At 46.3% G+C, this 20,303-nt stretch overlaps 1 protein-coding gene across 23 annotated transcripts in view; it reads left to right on the top strand.

Annotated features, from left to right (window-relative positions):
* The window catches only part of dock3 (dedicator of cytokinesis 3), a 939,092-nt gene that overhangs the window by 674,493 nt on the left and 244,296 nt on the right, over positions 1–20,303 (top strand). The gene's annotated exons all lie outside the window — the stretch shown is intronic.

Raw genomic sequence — 20,303 nt, 5'->3', positions numbered from 1 at the left:
TTGAATACAGATGAAATAAAGGAACTTGCGCTTAAACTTATTTTTTACATGCCCATCCCACCATTCACCAATCCAACATCTTCAACCCACCAAGCATTTACACAAAGTGTTTGATATTGACAGAAATTGAGTCAAAAGCATGTTCATGTATTATTTATTTTTGATCCATTATAACCCAATAAACCGACATTAACTTTCATGTCCCAATGCTTCCATCGTTGAAGTCCACTGTCTTGGTTTAATAGAACTTGTGAGCTTCAAGGAACTATGTCATATGGGCCCAGTTACCTTTGACTCTATCCTGTACTTTCTCCAGGCTGCCTCTAACTAAAAATTATGTGTCTTCTGTTTCTCCATTGAGGAGCCCCATTGTATAAAGAATATGAATAAATCCACTTACCCCAATTAATCTTGTCAATGCACAACATAATTCGACATCTCGACCCCCTCTAATGATTAGTAAACAGAAGGTGGCCCAGAAATTCTTTAGCCCATCAAATGTATGTGCAAATGTAGTCTTTACCTGTTTGTCTCAGTTCTAGTAGAGCCAGCTCTTCAGCGCTTGACGTCCTGCTTTGCGGAAACTGCCAAAATGTTTGGCCTGGAAGTCAGCCTGAAGAAAACTGAGGTCCTCCATCAGCCAGCTCCCCACCATGACTACCAGCCCCCCCACATCTCCATCGGGCACACAAAACTCAAAACGGTCAACCAGTTTACCTATCTCGGCTGCACCATTTCATCAGATGCAAGGATCGACAATGAGATAGACAACAGACTCGCCAAGGCAAATAGCGCCTTTGGAAGACTACACAAAAGAGTCTGGAAAAACAACCAACTGAAAAACCTCACAAAGATAAGCGTATACAGAGCCGTTGTCATACCCACACTCCTGTTTGGCTCCGAATCATGGGTCGTCTACCGGCACCACCTACGGCTCCTAGAACGCTTCCACCAGCGTTGTCTCCGCTCCATCCTCAACATCCATTGGAGCGCTTACACCCCTAACGTCGAAGTACTCGAGATGGCAGAGGTCGACAGCATCGAGTCCACGCTGCTGAAGATCCAGCTGCGCTGGATGGGTCACGTCTCCAGAATGGAGGACCATCGCCTTCCCAAGATCGTATTATATGGCGAGCTCTCCACTGGCCACCGTGACAGAGGTGCACCAAAGAAAAAGTACAAGGACTGCCTAAAGAAATCTCTTGGTGCCTGCCACATTGACCACCGCCAGTGGGCTGATAACGCCTCAAACCGTGCATCTTGGCGCCTCACAGTTTGGCGGGCAGCAACCTCCTTTGAAGAAGACCGCAGAGCCCACCTCACTGACAAAAGGCAAAGGAGGAAAAACCCAACACCCAACCCCAACCAACCAATTTTCCCTTGCAACCGCTGCAATCGTGTCTGCCTGTCCCGCATCGGACTTATCAGCCACAAACGAGCCTGCAGCTGACGTGTACTTTTTACCCCCTCCATAAATCTTCGTCCGCGAAGCCAAGCCAAAGAAAAGAGTAGATTGTGGTTTCAGCCATATTCCTTATGCAAAATTGTGAACACATTTGAAATACCCTGCACCTTGATGTCTTTACGACTACATTAAGAGCATGTACTGCACTAATTTAAAGCTTCAGCTCCAAAATGAGCACTGGTGTAACTCAATCAAGATATTTTTTTCTTTCATAGCTGCAATGAATTATCAGTTGGGTAGTGATTAGGCACCCATCTTTAGTAAATTGAACCTGAATATCCTCACTCATGGAGTGGCAAGCAGTAGAGAGATTCCACATACTGGAATAAAATGTTAGGAGGTGGCCAGGAAGTGATTCACCCTGGACCCAGTCCCATTGCAGAAATATTCAAGGTAATTGTTTCATTAACCCTAGTGCTGGAACCCTCAAATAATATCTGACCATGGCACACATCAATTACACTTGTATTCCACAGCAGTCGCTATTTCTTTAGCTGCATTCGTGTACAGTATATAAAGGCGTGAAGTATAATTGTTGACATGTTCACTGTTACCTTAAGGCAGGTTAATCATCTGCAATCAGCTTCAAAATTAGGGAAACATATTCAACATATATTTGATTTGTGTTTCTTGATTCACCTGTGTTAAGAGAGTTATACCATAATGCAAGAAGATGTAGCAACACACAGTTTGTAGCGGCAAACTGGTCCCGCTTGTCATGTGCAGTCAGTGGGACAGCCGTGGCAAAAATGGTGTTGTGGGACCATCTCTTCCAGTCCAGACTGGAAGGACGTGTGCGAACTTGCGTCATCTTGACACAAGTGACGGAACGCGGGGGATAGGACAGGAGATGGGGTTAAAAGCAGCAGTGCAGAATTCAAAGTACAGCAGCTGTGTTACTTCAGCTCTCAGCCTATTGTCTCAGTCTTTTCGCTGTGCTCGCGCACAACCTGCTATATGTGATCCCGACGAGTCTCCATGTCCTGAAGACTCAACACAATGGAACCCGCAGCCGTAGGCGCTGTTGCGTTGAAGCTGCCAACAAACAGGCCCCACATTTGGTTTGGACAAGAGGAGGCCCAGTTCCAGATCAAACAGACAACCTCTGATTTGACGAGATACTTCTACATCATCATCTTGCTCGATCAGGAAGCCGCCTCAAGGGTCGATTACCTCATTCACGCGCCGCCAGAAGGTAAATACTTGGCTCTTAAAAACCTCATCATTAGCACGTATGGCCTTTCATGACGTGAGTGGGCTGCAAGACTCCTTCACTTGGATGGCCTAGGCAATAGGACACTGACCCCACTCATGGACAAAATGCTCCCACTGGCAGAAGAGCACAAGTCCTGCCTTATGTTCAAACAGGCGTTCCTTAAGCAAATGCCCGAAGACATTAGACTCCGACGTGGATTTCAGTGACCCACGCAAGTTTGCAGCATGAGCAGATGTTCTCTAACGTTCCAAGTAGATGGCCATAGATTCGGTCAACCACGTGACATGACCACTGCTGAGGTCAACACCCAAGTCCACTCCACCATGTGAACAGGCCCCGCCCCGCCAGAGAACAGAAAAGCCCAACCCAAAATAGTGGCTGTGGTGACTTGCCAACCAAACAGCCTTCTCCACGTCTGGGACAGGATCTCAGGCCGCAGGTTCCTCATGGACACGGGGGTGGAGGTAAGTGTCATACCCCCTATGATGCTTCAGACACACACAAGACCCCATGGCCCCTCCCTGTGCGCTGCCAACAACACTGCCATTAAAGCTTTTGGCAAGAGGCGAGACCACCTTCAATTGATCCTTCACGCTGGCTTCAGTGGCAAACCTCTGTTGGGCACAGTTTTCCTGTGGGCACACTCCCTATTAGTGGACTTCCAAGGCAGACGATTAGTCCATGCTGAAACTTTCCAGACAATGCCTCTCGGCATGTCCAACGAGCCATCCACCCAGCTCACTTCCATGAAGACTCCACACTGCCAATACAGCCACCTCCTCATTAACTTACCCTCCATTCTGCACCCCCAATTCACTGCCGCCATGCTGAAGCACAGTGTACAGCACCACATCACGACCACTGGCCCACCATTGCATTTGCAAGCCTGCTGCCTGGCCCTGGACAAACTCAACCTCGCCAAGGAAGCGTTTAAATGCATGGAAGAACTGGGCATTGTCCGCCATTCCGATAACCCGTGGCCCTCACCCCTCCACTTGACGACAAAGTCCAATGGCAGCTGGAGACCCTGCGGGAGCTCAATGACACACCCAACCGCTACCCAATTCCCCATATCCAGGATTTTGCAGCGAACCTGTGCTCACGCAAAGCTCTTCTCTAAAGTCAACCAGATCTGGGGATACTATCAGATTCCTGTGCACCCAGATGATGTCCAGAAGGCTACTGTCATCACTCTGTTCAGCCTGTTCGAGTTCCTTCACATGCCATTTGGCTTGAAAGACGTGACGCAGACATTCCAGCAACATGGTCGGCAGAGACTTGCCTTTCCTTTTCATTTACCTGGATGACATCCTGTAGCCAGCAGAACACCCAAGGAATACATGACACACTTGTGGCAGCTTTTCAACTGCCTCACGCAATTCGACCTCACCATTAATCTGGAGAAGTGCCAGTTTGGCCTCAATTAAATGGTTGCAGGAGGGATGTGATTGGCAACTGAATATCCCTGGGTTTCGTTGTTTTAGGTGTGATAGAGTGGGAGGGGCAAGAGGAGGTGGGGTTGCATTGCTTGTCAGGGAAAATATTACAGCGGTGCCTAGGAAGGATAGATTAGAGGGCACATCCACGGAGGCTATTTGGGTGGAACTGAGGAGTAGGAAAGGAGAGGTTACACTTGTAGGGGTGTATTATAGACCACCCGGAGGGGACCGAGACCTAGAGGAGCAAATCTGTAGGGAGATAGTAGATATTTGTGATAAGCACAGGGTTGTAATTATGGGAGATTTTAATTTTCCACATATAGATTGGGAAACACATTCTGTGAAAGGACTGGATGGGTTAGAGTTTGTGAAATGTGTGCAAGATAGTTTTTTACAACAATATGTAGAGGAGCCGACCAGAGAAGGAGCAGTGTTAGATCTACTGTTGGCAAATGGGATGGGTCAAGTGACGGAGGTTAGCGTTGCCGAGCACTTCAGGTCCAGTGATCATAATGCCATCAGCTTCAATGTCATTATGGAAAGAGAGAAATCAGGGCCAAGGATTGAGGTTTTTGATTGGGGAAAAGCTAGATTTGAGGAGATGCGAAAGATCTTGCAGGGTGTGCATTGGGACAATTTGTTTTATGGGCAGGATGTAGTAGAGAGATGGAAGTCTTTTCAAGATCAGATTTTGAGAGTGCAAAAGCTTTATGTTCCTGTTAGGTTAAAAGGAGGGGCAAAAGGTTTGAGAGAGCTGTGGTTTTCAAGGAATATTGGAAACTTGGTTCGAAGAAAAAGGGAGGCGTACATTAGATATAAGAAGCATGGAGTTAAGGAGATGTTTGAAAGCTACATTGAATGTAAGAGGAATCAAGAGAGGAATTAGGAAAGCTAAAAGAAGGTACGAGAAAACTATGGCAAGCAGGGTGAAAACTAATCCAAAAGAGTTCTACAAATTTGTTAATGGTAAGAGGAAAGCTAGAGACAAAATTGGTCCCTTAGAAAATCAGAGCGGAAAACTGTGTGTGGAGCCTAGAGAAATGGGGGAGATATTGAACAGTTTCTTTTCTTCGGTATTCACTAAGGAGAAGGATATTGGGAGATGTGAGATAAAAAAAGCAAATTGGGTAAATATGGGGAATATAGAGATTACAAAAGGTGTAGTTTTAAGGCTTTTGAAGAATATAAAGGTGGATAAGTCTCCGGGACCAGACGGGATCTTCCCCAGGACATTGAGAGAAGTGAAGGCGGTAATTTTCCAAATGTCATTAGATATAGGGATAGTGCCGGAGGATTGGCGCATTGCGCATGTGGTTCCGTTATTTAAAAAGGGTTCAAGGAGGAAGCCTGGCAACTATCGGCCTATAAGTTTGACGTCTGTGGTAGGTAAATTAATGGAGAAAATTCTTAGAGATAGTACTTATAAACATCTGGATAGACAGGGTCTGATCAGGAGCACTCAACATGGATTTGTGGGAGGAAGGTCATGTTTGACCAATCTAATTGAATTTTTTGAAGAGGTGACTAGGAATGTGGATGAGGGTAGCGCAGTGGATGTTGTCTATATGGACTTCAGTAAGGCCTTCGATAAGGTACCACATGGAAGGTTAGTTAGGAAGGTGCAGTCTTTAGGTATAAATTTTAAGATAGTCAAATGGATTGAACATTGGCTGAAAGGGAGAGGCCAGAGAGTGGTAGTGGATAATTGTATGTCAGGTTGGAGGCCGGTGACCAGTGGTGTGCCTCAAGGATCTGTATTGGGCCCATTGTTGTTTGTTATATACATTAATGATCTAGATGATGGGGTGGTGAATTGGATTAGTAAATATGCAGACGATACTAAGATAGGTGGAATAGTGGATAATGAAGAAGGTTTTCAAAGATTGCAGAGGGATTTGGGCTGCTTAGAAAAGTGGGCTGAAAAATGGCAGATGGAATTTAATGCTGATAAGTGTGAGGTGCTTCATTTTGGTAAGAAGAATCAGAATAGGACATACGTGGTAAATGGGAGAGCATTGAGGAATACAGAAGAGCAGAAAGATTTAGGAGTAACGGTACATCGTTCCCTGAAGGTAGAAACTCACGTGAATAGGGTGGTGAAGAAGGCTTTTAGTATGCTGGCCTTTATCAATCATTGCATGGAATATAGGAGTTGGGAGGTGATGTTGAGATTGTATAAGACGTTGGTGCGGCCTAATTTGGAGTTCTGTGTGCAGTTCTGGTCGCCTAATTATAGGAAGGATATAAACAGAGTGGAGAGAGTGCAGAGAAGGTTTACCAGAATGTTACCTGGGTTTAAGCATCTAGAGTATAGGGAGAGATTGGACAGATTAGGTCTTTATTCTTTGGAGCGTAGAAGGTTGAGAGGGGATTTGATAGAAGTATTTAAGATTATGAAAGGGATAGACAGAGTGGATGTGGATAGACTATTTCCGTTAAGAGGAGGAAAGATTAAAACAAGAGGACATGAGTTAAGAATTAAGGGGCAGAGATTTAGAGGTAACATGAGGGGAAACTTCTTTACTCAGAGAGTGGTAGCCGTGTGGAATGATCTTCCGGGAGAAATAGTGGCGGCGGAGTCAATTGTATTATTTAAGAAAAGGTTGGACAGGTATATGGATGAGAAGAAGATGGAGGGTTATGGGCATTGTGCGGGGAGGTGGGACTAGAAAGGGATGTTTGGTTCGGTGCGGACTAGAAGGGCCTAATGGCCTGTTTCCGTGCTGTAATTGTTATGTTATGTTATATGTTAAAAATAGACTTTCTTGACCACAAAATTACCAAAGATGGCGCCACTCCCCTACTCGGCAAAGTGGAGGCCATACGGCTGTTCGCCAGACCAACGACACTGAAGGGTCTACAAGTCTTTGTGGGCATGGTGAATTTTTACAGTAGGTTCACCCCTGCGGCAGCCAAGATTAGGCACCCTCTTTTCGCCCTGATGTCAGATTTGAAGAAGGAGCTCACATGGTCGGATGAAGCTCACAATGTTTTCAAGGAGACCAAAGAGGCTCTGGCCCATACAACGATGCTAGTCCACCCACAAATTGATGTACCAACAGCCCTTACAACGCATCAAACACAGCATAGGTGCTGTCCTGGATCAGTTCGTTAACAACTCATGGAGACCTCTCACCATTTTCAGTCGCCACCTATGACTTCCTGAACTGAAGTACACCACATTTAACAGAGAGCTGCAGGCCCTCTACCTGGCTGTCCTCTACTTCTTGGAGGGGATCACTGTCTACACTGATCACAGACTACTCATTTTTGCCTTCTCAAAGTCCTCTTCCCGACAGCAGAGGCACTTGGCCCACGTCTCTGAATTCACCACTGCTATTTGCCATCTCGCTGGAAAATGCAACATTGTTGTTGACATACTCTCCAGACCAGCGGTCAACGCATTAGCTTAAGGCATTGACTACCATGATCTGGATCACACCCAGTAAGACGACTCTGAGACGCACAACTTCAGAACTGCAGTCACAAGATTGCAGCTCCAAGCCCTCCTATTTGACACCTCCTCTGTGACGTCTCCACAAGCCAACCCCGTCCACTGGTCCCTACCCAATGGAGGAGACTGGTTTTCGACATAATCCACGGTTTGTCGTACTCCATCATCATGACAGTGATTTGTTTGGCATGGCCTACACAAGCAGATCATGGAGTGGGTGAAGGCCTGCACAGACTAACAGTCTGCGAAGGTCAGCAGTGCACCAAGCACCAAGTTCAGCAGTTCGATGCTCCAAACTACAGGTTCAGCACATCCATCAGGACATAGTCAGGTCCTTGCCAGTCTCCTGAGGGTCGCGCTACCTGCTCACAGTGGTGAACAGGTTCACTCATTGGCCAGAGGCTGTACACATTCTGGATGCCTCCACCGCTACATATGCCAGGGTTTTCCTCTCCACCTGGGTCTTCAGTTTTGGTGTCCCAGTGGACATAATGACCGACCGATGAGTGCAGTTCACCTCTGCCCTGAGGATCGAACTCTTAAGCTCCTAGGCACCAGGTGCATCACACCACAGCTCACCACCCCCAGGCCAATGGGCTGGTTGAGCGTTTCCATCACCACCTCATATCAGCGCTGATGGCACAGCTCGAGAAGCCCAACTAGGTAGACAAACTGCCCTGGGTTCTCCTGGGGATATGCACAGTGCCTAAGGACTACCACAGTGCCTAAGGACTACCTTGGAATCTTCTCTGCTGAACTAGTCTATGGCAAGGCCCTTGCAGTCCTGAGCCAGTTCCTTCCTCCAGCACCCAATCAGGACACCAACATCTCAAGCGTCCTCGAGAGGTTGTGAGACAAACTGGGCTCCCTTGCACCATCGCGACATGGTCAGCCGCCCTGCAACTAATCCCCAGACTTGTCCTCCACTGAGCATGTATTTGTGTGAAGTGGCGTGCACAGGACTCCCCTTCAGTGCCTCTATGAAGGACCCTATAAGGTGCTGAAAAGAAATACTTCCACTTTTACACTTGAAATTGGGGGCAAGAAGGAGTTATTCACACTAGACTTTTGAAACCAGCCCACCTGGACTTGTCCCAATCAGTTCAGTTCCCCCAATGGTACATAGGGATTGGCTCCCAAAACAGCAAACCTTACCCTCGACTCATTGCAAGACCATCGGTGCCGGTTCTGGGCTGGGGGTGGGGTGGGGGGGTGTATTGTGTGGCGATGTACATGTTTGTAGTAGTGAACTGGACCCACTTGTCACACACGGTCAGTATGGCAGCTGTGGCAAAGATGGCATCACGGGACTGTCTCTTCCGGTCCAGACCGGAAGGGTGCATGCGAGCTTGCATCATCGTGACACAAGTGCTGGAATATGGGGGTGGGACCAGAGATGGGCTTAAAGGTGGCAGCTTGGAATTCAAAGTAAAGCAGTTGTGTTACTCGAGTTCTCAGCCTGTTGTCTCAGTCATTTTGCTGCGCTCGCATAAAACCCACTACAAAGAATATATTCCTGAATACTAAAGGAAAAAATGGCATGTATAGAAAGGGGTCAGACAATATTTCAGAAAAGACATAAATGGAGTATATCAGGAAACTCAGTTAATAGGACAGAATATAATGGGTGCTTGTTATCCATCTTGAATAATGGGATATATTCTGCAAAAGCATGGTGGAAATAAAGTGTGAAATTCTGAAGATCAAAACGTGGGATTCCAGAACAAAAGTTACCAAAGTGGATACTGACATTAGCTGACCAATAGGCTATATCCCATAAATCAGGGGTGGCCAAACTTACTCAATGTTAGAGCCATATATGATAAACTTCAGATGTTTGAGAGCCAGAAGACATGAAAAAACCACATTTTTACTCTTATATGCACATTTTGATACAATAATTTTATATAAATATTAAGAAATACATGTATGTAATAATATTTATTCTTGTATGTGGTTTTTAAACTGTTTATTTGTATTAGTTTCAGTAATCAAAATGTACACAAATTTCATACCAAATATTCTCAAAATCCTGACTGATTATTGTGAGTCTCCATCTTGGCTGTGAGTTGTTGAGAATCCAGCTCATATGTTGTCAAGGCTGTACAAATTAGCTCTGTCAGGTGTTGATTTGTAAGGATTGCACAACGCTTCGACTTCATAAACTTTAATACAGAGTACAGTGTGTGTGCTCAAAATGGAGATGCATCGCACACTGATTTTCTTAGTTCAGTGTGGCGGCCCTCAATTGTGGAGATCGGGTAGGCACATCACGCGGTAGCAGACACTGACAGAGATCGCTAAAGCGACTCCCAGGACAACGGACCGGCGGGGGTAGAAGCTGCGGCAGCATCAGACCAACAGACCTAAAATGGCGTTGGTCAAGCTGCCCTGCTAACTCAGCAGAAACAGTCTGGGGAAGAAGGGCATTCATATGCATGGACGTTTCACCCCCCCCCCCACTATTGTTATTCATATGGCTGACTCAGTCAATCAGCAAAAACGGCGGGAACTTGAACAGTATAAAAGTAGCCTTTCCAGCCCTAATAAAAGAGTGAGCTTAACCTGCCATGTGTGTGTGTGTGTGTGTGTGTGTGTGTGTGTGTGTGTGTGTGTGTTCTTTGTAGCGGTCGGCTACAATTGATGACCCCAATGGTTTAGAAGGAATCTAAACCTAGCGATGGAGAACGAAGCAGCAGTCAGCGCAGTCGGCCTGAAGCTCCCGACCTTCTGGACAGTTCAACCTGGAGTGTGGTTCGACCAGGCGGAGGTTCAGTTCCAGATCTGGGGCATCACAGCAGAGACCACTGGTACTACCATGTCAGCGCCCTGGATCCGCAGACTGCAGACAGAGTGGCCAACTTTATCCACAGGCCACCATCAGAAGGCACTTACACTGCCTTCAAAGAGCTATTAACCGAGACATTCGGACTCTCACGGCGAGAGTGAGGAGCACGTTTGCTCCACCTGGATGGGCTTGGAGACAGATCCCCATCGGCACTCATCAACGAGATGCTGGCCTTCCTGGGAGATGAGCAGCCCGGCATCATGTTCGAGTAGGCGTTCCTGGAACAGATGACTGAAGACATGCAACTGCTCCTGGCGGATAGGGATTTCACCATCTCCCAGAAAGTCGCAGCATGGGCAGACATTCTGTGGAAACAGAAACAGAAGTGCTCGGCTACCGTGGGGCTCGTAAAGAAGTCCTGCAATCAGACCAGAAAAGTTCCAAGCAAGGAACAGCAGACGAGAGGCAGTGAGAGATGGTGCTTCTACCACTGAAGATGAAGCACCGAAGCCCACCAATGCCAGTCCACCTGTGAGTTCGAGGGAAACGACAAGGCCAGCCGTCACTGATGGCCATGACGGCTGGCCACCAAGAAAGCCTCCTGTACGTCTGAAACCACCTGTCTGGCAGACGCTTCCTGGTGGATACAGGTGTGGAGGTCAGTGTGATACCCCCGACAGGGTTGGACACTAGGCACAGGCTAGCGGAACCCACATTGAAGGCTGCCAACAACAGCAGTAAACGGACCTATGACACTCATAGGGCCAAGCTGCAGTTCGGGGACAGTCACTTCTCATGGGAGTTCACACTGGCCGAAGTGGAGCAACCACTCCTTGGAGCGGATTTCCTGTGAGCCCACATCCTCCTAGTGGACTTTAAGGGTAAGCGACTCATCCACACCAAGATCTACCAGTCCATCGCAATGAGGGGCACTAGGTTTCTGGCAATGCACCTACACTCCGTCCACATCTCGGAGGATGAGTTCTCCAAGGTGCTAGTGGGATTCCCAGCAATCCTTTCCCCTCAGTTCACAGCGGAGATGCCTCGACACAGCATCAGTCATCACATCCTGATCAAGGGCCTACCTCTCCACGCAAGGGCGAGACGACTTCCCCCGGAGAAGCTCCGACTGGCCAAGGAGGAGTTCTGCAAGCTCAAGGAGTTGGGTGTTGTTCGACGGTCAGACAGCCCATGAGCCTTGCCCCTACACATGGTGCCTAAAGCAACTGGCTGCTGGAGACCATGTGGCGACTACCACCGGCTCAATGAGGCCACCACCCCAAACCGTTACCCTGTGCCACACATCCAGGATTTTGCTGCAAACCTGCACTGGGCAACAATATTCTCAAAGTGTACCTCGTGCTAGGATATCACGAGATCTCGGTGCATCCTGATGACATCCCTAAGACGGCCATCATCACTCCATTTAGGCTGTTCAAGTACCTGAGGATGCTATTCGGGCTCTAAAATGCAGCACAGACATTCCAGCGACTGATGGACACAGTGGGCCGAGACCGGGACGGCACTTTCATCCACCTCAACGATATCCTCATGGCAAGTAGAACCCGAAAGGAACACCTTCAGCACCTCCGAAATCTCTGTAGTCATCTGCAGGAGTTTGGCCTCACCATCAACCTGGCCAAAGGCCAGTTTGGCCTGAACACCATCGACTTCCTGGGCCACAGGATTACAAAGGGCAGGACCACACCACTGCCCAACAAGGTAGAGGTCATCCGCAGCTTCCTGAAGCCCAGTACAACCAAAGGCCTGCAAGAGTTCGTGGGGATGATAAATTTATATTGCAGGTTTTTCTCAGCAGCTGCCCAAGTGATGCGCCCTCTGTTCATCCTGATGTCCAGCAAGGAGAAGGACCTGACCTGGGACGACAAATCGGCTCATGCGTTTGTGGAAACCAAAGAAGCCCTGGCCAAAGCTGCACTCCTGACCCACCCCAGACCAGATGCACCCACGGCTCTCACAGTCGATGCCTCAGGTACAGTGATTGGTGGAGTCCTGGTGCAGCAGATAGGAGGTTGGTACACACTAGCTTTCTTCAGCAAACATCTGAGGTCCCCTGAACTGAAGTACAGTGCTTTCGATAGAGAGATACTGGCACTGTACTTGGCTATCCACCACTTCTGGTACTTTCTTAAGGGAAGGGCTTTCACGGACCACAAACCACTGACTTTCGCCCTGGCTAAAATCTCCGATCCTTGGTCAGCCCACCAACAGAGATATTTGTCATACATCTCGGAGTACACCACCGAAGTCCAGCACACCTCGAGCAAAGACAACGTGGTCGCGGACGCCTTGTGAAGACACAGCATCCACTCCCTGGTCAACGGTCAAGTCTTCACAGCACTGGGAGAGGCACGGCAGCAGGACGGCGAGATCCCGCAGTACAGGACCACTGTCACAGGCCTTCGGCTTCAGGACGTTCCAGTAGGCACAGGTACTACCACCCTCCTCTGCGACGTGGCACCGGGCAGGTTCGACCTATTGTCCCCACAGCCATGGAGGCGACGAGTTTTTGACTCCATCCACAGTCTGGCACACCCATCCATCAGGACTACAGTCCGGCTTGTGGCCAGCAAACACGTGTGGCATGAATTGCAGAAACAAATCCGGGGGTGGGCCAAGGTGTGTACGCAGTGCCAAACAGCCAAAGTGCAGCGACACACCAAGGTCCCCCCACAGCCTTTTGAGCCAATGGAACACAGGTTTGACCACATTCATGTGGACATAGTGGGACCCTCGCCAGTCTCTCAGGGTTTTCACTACCTGTTCACAGAGGTTGGCCGCTTCACCTGGTGGCCAGAAGCAATCCCCCTGGCCGACACATCCACCAGGTCCTGTGCCAAAGCACTCCTCTCCTCCTGGATTGCAAGATTCGGACTGCCACAGCACATCATGTCTGACCAAGGCACACAGTTCACCTCCAGTTTGTGGACCAACATTGCCAACATGTGGGGCGCTCAGCTACACCATACAACAGCATACCACCCACAAGCCAACGGCATGGTGGAGCGTTTCTACAGGCACCTCAAGACTGCCCTCATGACCAGACTCAAGGGCCCCATCTGGGTGGACGAGCTACCATTGGCGCTACTGGGCATCCAAACAGCGCCAAAAGAAGACCTCCACGCATCCTCCACTGAACTCGTCTAAGGAGCCCCACTCACGGTTCCCAGGGATTTCATTTCACAGGTCAGAGGACAGCCGGAGGAGACAACCACCTTTCTGGACAGGCTGTGCGAAAAGGTCAGTAACCTGGCTCCGATCCCTCCCTCCAGACACGAACAAGTCAAGTCCAACATCCCCAAAGAACTCAAGGACTGTGAGTACGTGTTTGAATTCAGAGGACCCCACCGTTCACCACTGCAGAAGCCATACGAAGGTCCCTTTCAAGTCATCCAGAATAATGGAGCCACCTTCAAGCTGGACATAGGTGGTAAACCAAAGGTTTTCACTACAGATAGACTCAAGCCTGCCCACATAGACCCAGCAGAACCTGTGGAGACACCAACACCTTGATGCAGAGGCAGACCACAAAGGACTTTGGGGTCTATACCTACAGACACTATAGACTGTAACACCGGCTCTGGGGGGGGGTTCATGTGGTTGCCCGCAATTGCGGAGATTGGGCCGGCACATAGCACAGCAGCAGACGCGGACAGAGATCGCTAAAGCGACTATCAGGACAATGAACCGGTGGGGGTAGAAGCTGGGGCAGCATCAGACCAACAGCCCTAAAATGGCGTTGGTCAAGCTGCCCAGCTAACTCAGCAGAAACAGGCTGGGGAAGAAGGGCATTCATATGCATGGATGTTTCCTTCGCCCCCCCCCCCCCCCCAACTATTGTTATTCATATGGCTGACTCAGTCATCAGCAAAAACGGCGGGAACTTGAACAGTATAAAAGCAGCCTTTCCAACCCTAATAAAAGAGTGAGGTTAACATCCCACACTGTGTGTGTGTGTGTGTGTGTGTGTTTCTTTGTAGTGGTCGGCTACAAGTGTTTCATTAGCTCTTTAGAAAGCACTGTCAGTATGCATGAGATTTCTGTTTAAACCTTATTTTCTGAACGTGGCCCATGCTGTTTTCATGAAATATGTAGTGCTGTTCAAGCAGTGGAACATTACCCAGTGATATACTCAGTGTCACATATACTGAAGTGCAAATAAGAATTTTGTATGTTTCATGCTGTTTTTCTTAGTTGCTACCCTAAAATTAGATTCTCTGTTGAATGAAAAGAGAACTCCTCATGATAGAATTTGTATGCCTCTACATTGCTAGTACAATGTGGTGAACAGTTCCCTTTGTCATGCTACTTTCATCCATTATTTTCCTAAAACTAAATATATAAAAAAACTTAAAGCTACATTCTTTCCCTGTTCTTTCTTTGAATGATTTTCTGGTCAATAATTCCACCCTCTTCTGCACTAGTACCTGAGGCTGATCCTCATATGGACCACATTGATTAGAGTCCTTTTTCACCCTGAGCTCAGCTTCTGACCCCTTATCCCCTTCATCACCAAAATATCATTTATCTCCTCCACTATTGCAGTTCTTCTATCATTGGTACTCTCATTTATGCCTTTGTTTATCTTCTGATTTAATAAATCAAATGAAAGCAGAAACATTGGAAACGCTCAGCAAGTCTTACAGTTTACGTGGAGAGAGTACAGGTGTTAAAACTTCTGTTGTTTTTAATCAAAACTGGAAATCGCCAGGTTTTAGACAAATAAGTAGGCAAGAAAATGGGGGTGTGGAGAGAAAGAAAGAAAGAACATGGATGCTTTGTGGTAAAGTGGAGAAGAGATATAATGTGCAAAAATAATAACAATGAGACAAGAATTTAAAAAATATATGTTTAATGATCTGGAATTTACAAAGTCAGCATTGTTATCACCAAATGCATTCCAAAAAAATGGAAAATTGAATTTGACCTGAAATTGTTCAACTCATTGCTGATCTGAAAAGAAAGATGTGGTTCTTTTCCCTCAGCTTCCATTGAAGCTTTATCAACTTTGTATTTACTTCTAGACCTCCATCAATTTCTCTGACAAACTTGTCCATTTGCATTCCATCCCAAGATTCCATCAGCACTCTGCCGATGAAGCTCCGCAGAACCTCAAGGGATGGCAGCTCAACTTTCATTTAGGTTTTATAATTTTCTGCGCTCAATACTGAGTTCAACTATTTAAGATAAAAACTATTGTTCCAGGTATTTTTAGTCAATAAAGGTTGGCAATGATCACAAGATATAGGAGCAGAAGTGGGACAAATGGACAATTGAGTCTGCTTCGCCTTTCTATCATGAGCTGATCCATCCTCCCACTTAGCCCCACTCCCAGCGTTCTCCACGTAACTCTTGATGCCCTTACCTTCAATCTCTGCTTTAAATACACCCAACAACTTCACTTCCACAATCTCCTGTGGCGACAAGTTCCAAAGACTTGTGACCCTCTGTCTATAGAAATATCTCTATTTTAAATTGACAACCTTTTATCCTGAAGTTATGCCCTCTTGTCCTAGACTCTCCTACCATAGGAAACAACCTTGTCACATATACTCTGACCAGGGCTTTCAGCATTCGAAATGTCTCTGTGGTCTGTCCTCTTTCTTCTGTACTCAAATGAGTACAATCCAACAGCCAACAAATGTTCCTCATATGGTAAGTCTTTCATTCCAGTAAATCTTCTTTGAACCCTCTTCAACGCCAACACATCCTTTCTCAAATAAAGCAGCCAAAACTGTATACAGTACTCCAAGTGAAGTCTCACCAGTATGTTATAGAGTCTCAACATTACATCCCTGTTCTTGTATGCTATCCTCTAGAAATGAATGTCAACAATGCATTCTCCTTCACCACCGACACAATCTGGACATTAAACTTTAAGGTATCCTGCACAAAATCTCCCAAGTCCCTTTACACCTCTGAATTTTGAATTTCATCCCCATCTATATATAGTTGTCTCATCTATTTCTTCTACCAAAGTGTATGACCGTACACTATCCAACATTGTATTTCATCTGCCACCTCTTTACCCATTCTCCTAAACTATCCCTCTGTAGCCTTTTCATATAATCAGTACTACCTGCCCTACCACCTATGTTGGTATCATCTGGAAATTTAGCCACAGGGCCATCTATTCCATAATTCAAATCATTTATATACAATGTGAAAGAAGTGGAATACCTCTAGCAACAGGTACATAGCTAACTAAAATAGGATCCCTTTATTCCCACTCCTTGCTTCCTGCCAGAAGTAAAACACAGAATTCTGTGGACACTATGGTTGAAGTAAAAACACACAATGCTGGAAAAATTCAGCAAAGACAGAGATACATAAGTGAAGTTTCAGGCTTGAGCCCTTCATCAAAGTTTGAGAAAATGCCAGTGAGCGTCAGAATAAAACAGTGAGAAGGAGAAGGGGTGTGGCAGGGCAGGAGATGATAGGTGGAGAAGGGAGGGAAGGGACAGCAGCACTGGGAGGGTGGAAATGCAGGGCTGTGTAGGTAGGAAAGGCAGGAAATGGAGGAGAGGGAAGAAAAAGCAAGCAGGTTTAATGGAAAGAAGTGGTCAATATTCATGCCATGTGGCTGGAGGGTGCCCAGATAGAAAATAAGGTGTTCCTCCGATCTGCAGGTGGTCAGGGTGGGATAGTACATAAGGCCATGGACAGACATGTGAGTGCAGGAGTGTGACTCAGAATTGAAGTGGTTGGCTACTGGGAGGTCACAGTGGTTGCAGATGGAGAGGAGGTGCTGAGTGAAGCGATCTCCCAGTCTGTGACTGGTCTCTCCAATGTAGAGAATGCTATAAATGCCACTGGATGAAGTAAATAAGTCCTCTGGATGTACAGGTAAATGTGGAAGACCTGTTTGGGGTCCCGACCATAGTGGGGGAGGAGATGTGGGCACAAGTGTTATACCTCCTGCAGGCACAGGGGAAGATGCCAGAGATACATGGAGGGATGAGTGCACAAGAGAATTGCAGAAGGAATGGTCCCTGCAGAAGGCTGAAAGAGGAGGACTGAGAAAGATGTGTCTAATGGTGGGATCCTGTAGTAAGTGCCGGAAATTCCGGCATATGTGTTGGATGCGGAGGCTGGTGGGGTGTTAGGTGAGGATGAGGAGGATTCTATGTTGGTTGTGTCTGGGGGCAGAAGGGGCCAGGGCAGATGAGCAGGAAATGGAGGAGATGCGGGTGAAGGCTGAGTCGATAGTAGTGGAGGGGAAGCCACTTTTGTAGAAGAAGGCAGACATTTCAGAAGCTCTGGTCTGGAAGACTCCATCTTGGGAACAGATGCAGTAGAGATGGAGAAATTGAGAGAAGGGGATGGAATCCTTGCAGGGGGTAGGATGTGAGGAATTCAAGTCCAGGTAGTTATGGGAGATGGAAGGTTTATAATATGTCAGAGAAATCCAAGAAGGAGAGAGTGTTATTGGGCGAGTTTGATTTTGGGGTAGAAGATGAATGCGGTGGATGAAGTTGACAAGCTCATCATGGGTGCATTAGACAGCCTCGATGTAGTCGTCCATATGCCGGAGGAAGAGATGGGGGGGGGGGGGTCTTGCCTGTGTAGGCTTGCAGCATGGATTACTCCATAAAGCCTACAAACAGGCAGGCATAGCTTGGACCCTTGCTTCCTGCCTATCAGCCAATGCTCTACTTATGCTAGTATCCTTCTTGTAATTGTTAAGCAGCATCATTTGTGACATCTTGTCGAAGGCCTTTTGAAAGTCCAAATACATAACATCTGTTGCATTTCCCCTGTTTCTCCTACTTGTGATCTCTTCAAAAAGTTACAGTAGGTTTGTCAGGTATAATTTTCCTTCCGGGAAACCATGCTGACTTAGGCCTATTTTGTCATGCACCCCTGGGTACTCCATAACCTCATCTTTGGCAATTGACTCCAACAGCTTCCCAACTACCAACATCAAGCTAAAAGGTCTGCAATTTCCTTTCTCCTGCCTCCTTCTCTTCGTAAACACTGGAGTGATAGTTGTGATCCTCCAGTTTTCTGGAACCATGCCAGAATCCATTGATTCCCGGAAGGTCATTACCAATGCCTCCACAATTTCTACAGCTACCTCCTTCAGAATCTGAGGGTACATTCCTTCTTGTGCAGGAGAATAATCTATCCTTAGACCATTTAGCTTTCCAAGTACCTTCTCTCTTATGATCTTGACTGCAATCACTTCTCTTCCCATTATGCTACTAATGTTTTCCACAGTGAAGACTGATGCAAAATATTCATTCTGTCCCTTTGCCATCTCTTTGTCTCCCTATACAATTTCTCCAGCGTCATTTTATATCAGTCCTATAGTTGGTTTCCTTGAAGGAAAATCATGCCTGACAAACGTACTGCAATTCTTTTGAAGAAATCACAACTAATATAGACAGGGAGATGCATTGGATATTGTGATTCAGGTTTTGTAACTTTCAAATCTTGTAGAGTTGCCTTTTTTTTTGATTGCCCTTTTCACATTTTTTTGCCCTATATCAATTAATTGTCCCTACCTTCCATTTTATTTTTGGCCTTTAGTTTTGTCCTTTCACCCCACCATGGACCCTTCCCACCCATTGTCTCATCTGCTTCCATCCTTGCTAAAAACTTGAAATTTTTATGTTTTTCTGGTTCTGATGTTATTGAGCAAAATGTCAATTCTTTGTCTTTATGCAGGTTTTGCGTGATCTATGAACATTTTCAGTTTTTTACAGATTTTCATTACTCATGGTATTTTTGACTGTTCCATAACTATCCCACTACCTTCCAGCCTTATACTCATGATAAATGTGAGTCTTCCAAAAATTTCATTCCTTTATCCTAAATTCCTACGTCCCACCTCCAAGATGGGAAACAGTTCATTTTAAGACCTTCTCTGTGCTTAAATTGCTCCATGATTGCAGTTATCTCACTCTCTATAATTATCTCCAGCCAAAACTTTGCATAATAAATTCTTAATACTCAACGAACATTCAAAATCTTTATCAGTCCTAAATTGGCACCCATGTTGTTCAGTTATATAGATCTTAAAACTAAAATTACCCCATTAAATAACTCTGTTTTTGTCCTCCTTTAAGATATACATATTTAATCAAGTTCTTACAACCTAAATTTATCCTTATTCAATTTTTTTTTAAATGATTTGTTTACCCGCATTCCTGTCATATAACACATTAAAATATTTTGCTCTGCAGAAGACACTGAAAGCAACTTTGCAATGAGCAAGACACAAAATATGAATTCTTTTCACCTTAATATGTTTGATTTACCTGCTGGGAAGAGGAGGTAGAGAATTTTCTCAAATATTGTAAAAAAAGATGTGCCTTTGGAAGATGCAGTCATTGAAGCTCTGGTTCCACTGTACTGAAGGTCTGTTTGCTCTATTTCCATCTTTCTTTTATTTCTATTCCCCATCCCTCTGAATGTGTGCAGCAATAAGGAATTTCTATTAATCAAAAACAGAATATGCTTGAAATATGAGACAGTCATATTTGATCCTGAGAGAAGAATGACTGTTGACAATGTTTTTGGTGCCCGACATCAGAATAGGCCTGCTATTTATTTCTATTATTTTATATTTTTGTTTTTCACATGGGCATTATTTAGGCTCTGTATTTCTACTAAAACACAAAAATGCTGGAGAAATAGAAGGTCTTGCAGTGTCCATAGGAGGTAAATAGGGAAAGAGAGAGAGCCTGAGCCCTTAGTTCCTCCAGCATTTTTGATTTTTCTACAGTGTCTGCAGACTTTTGTGTTTCACTGTATTTCACTGACATGTTCCTAACCTTACCATGCAATCAAATTATGCTGCAGCTAGCTGACCTAATCCTCTCTCTCTCTTCCCCCCCCCCCCACACCACCCCCCCCCCCCACCGTCTGTCTCTCTCTCTTTCCACCCCCCCCCCCCACCTCTCTCTCTCTCTCTC

The sequence above is a fragment of the Narcine bancroftii genome, chromosome 5 (genome assembly GCF_036971445.1).
Source record: "Narcine bancroftii isolate sNarBan1 chromosome 5, sNarBan1.hap1, whole genome shotgun sequence".
NCBI classification, from domain to species: domain Eukaryota; kingdom Metazoa; phylum Chordata; class Chondrichthyes; order Torpediniformes; family Narcinidae; genus Narcine; species Narcine bancroftii.
The sequence above is the reverse complement of the archived record's forward strand: the minus strand, read 5'-3'. Positions and strand labels throughout refer to the sequence as shown.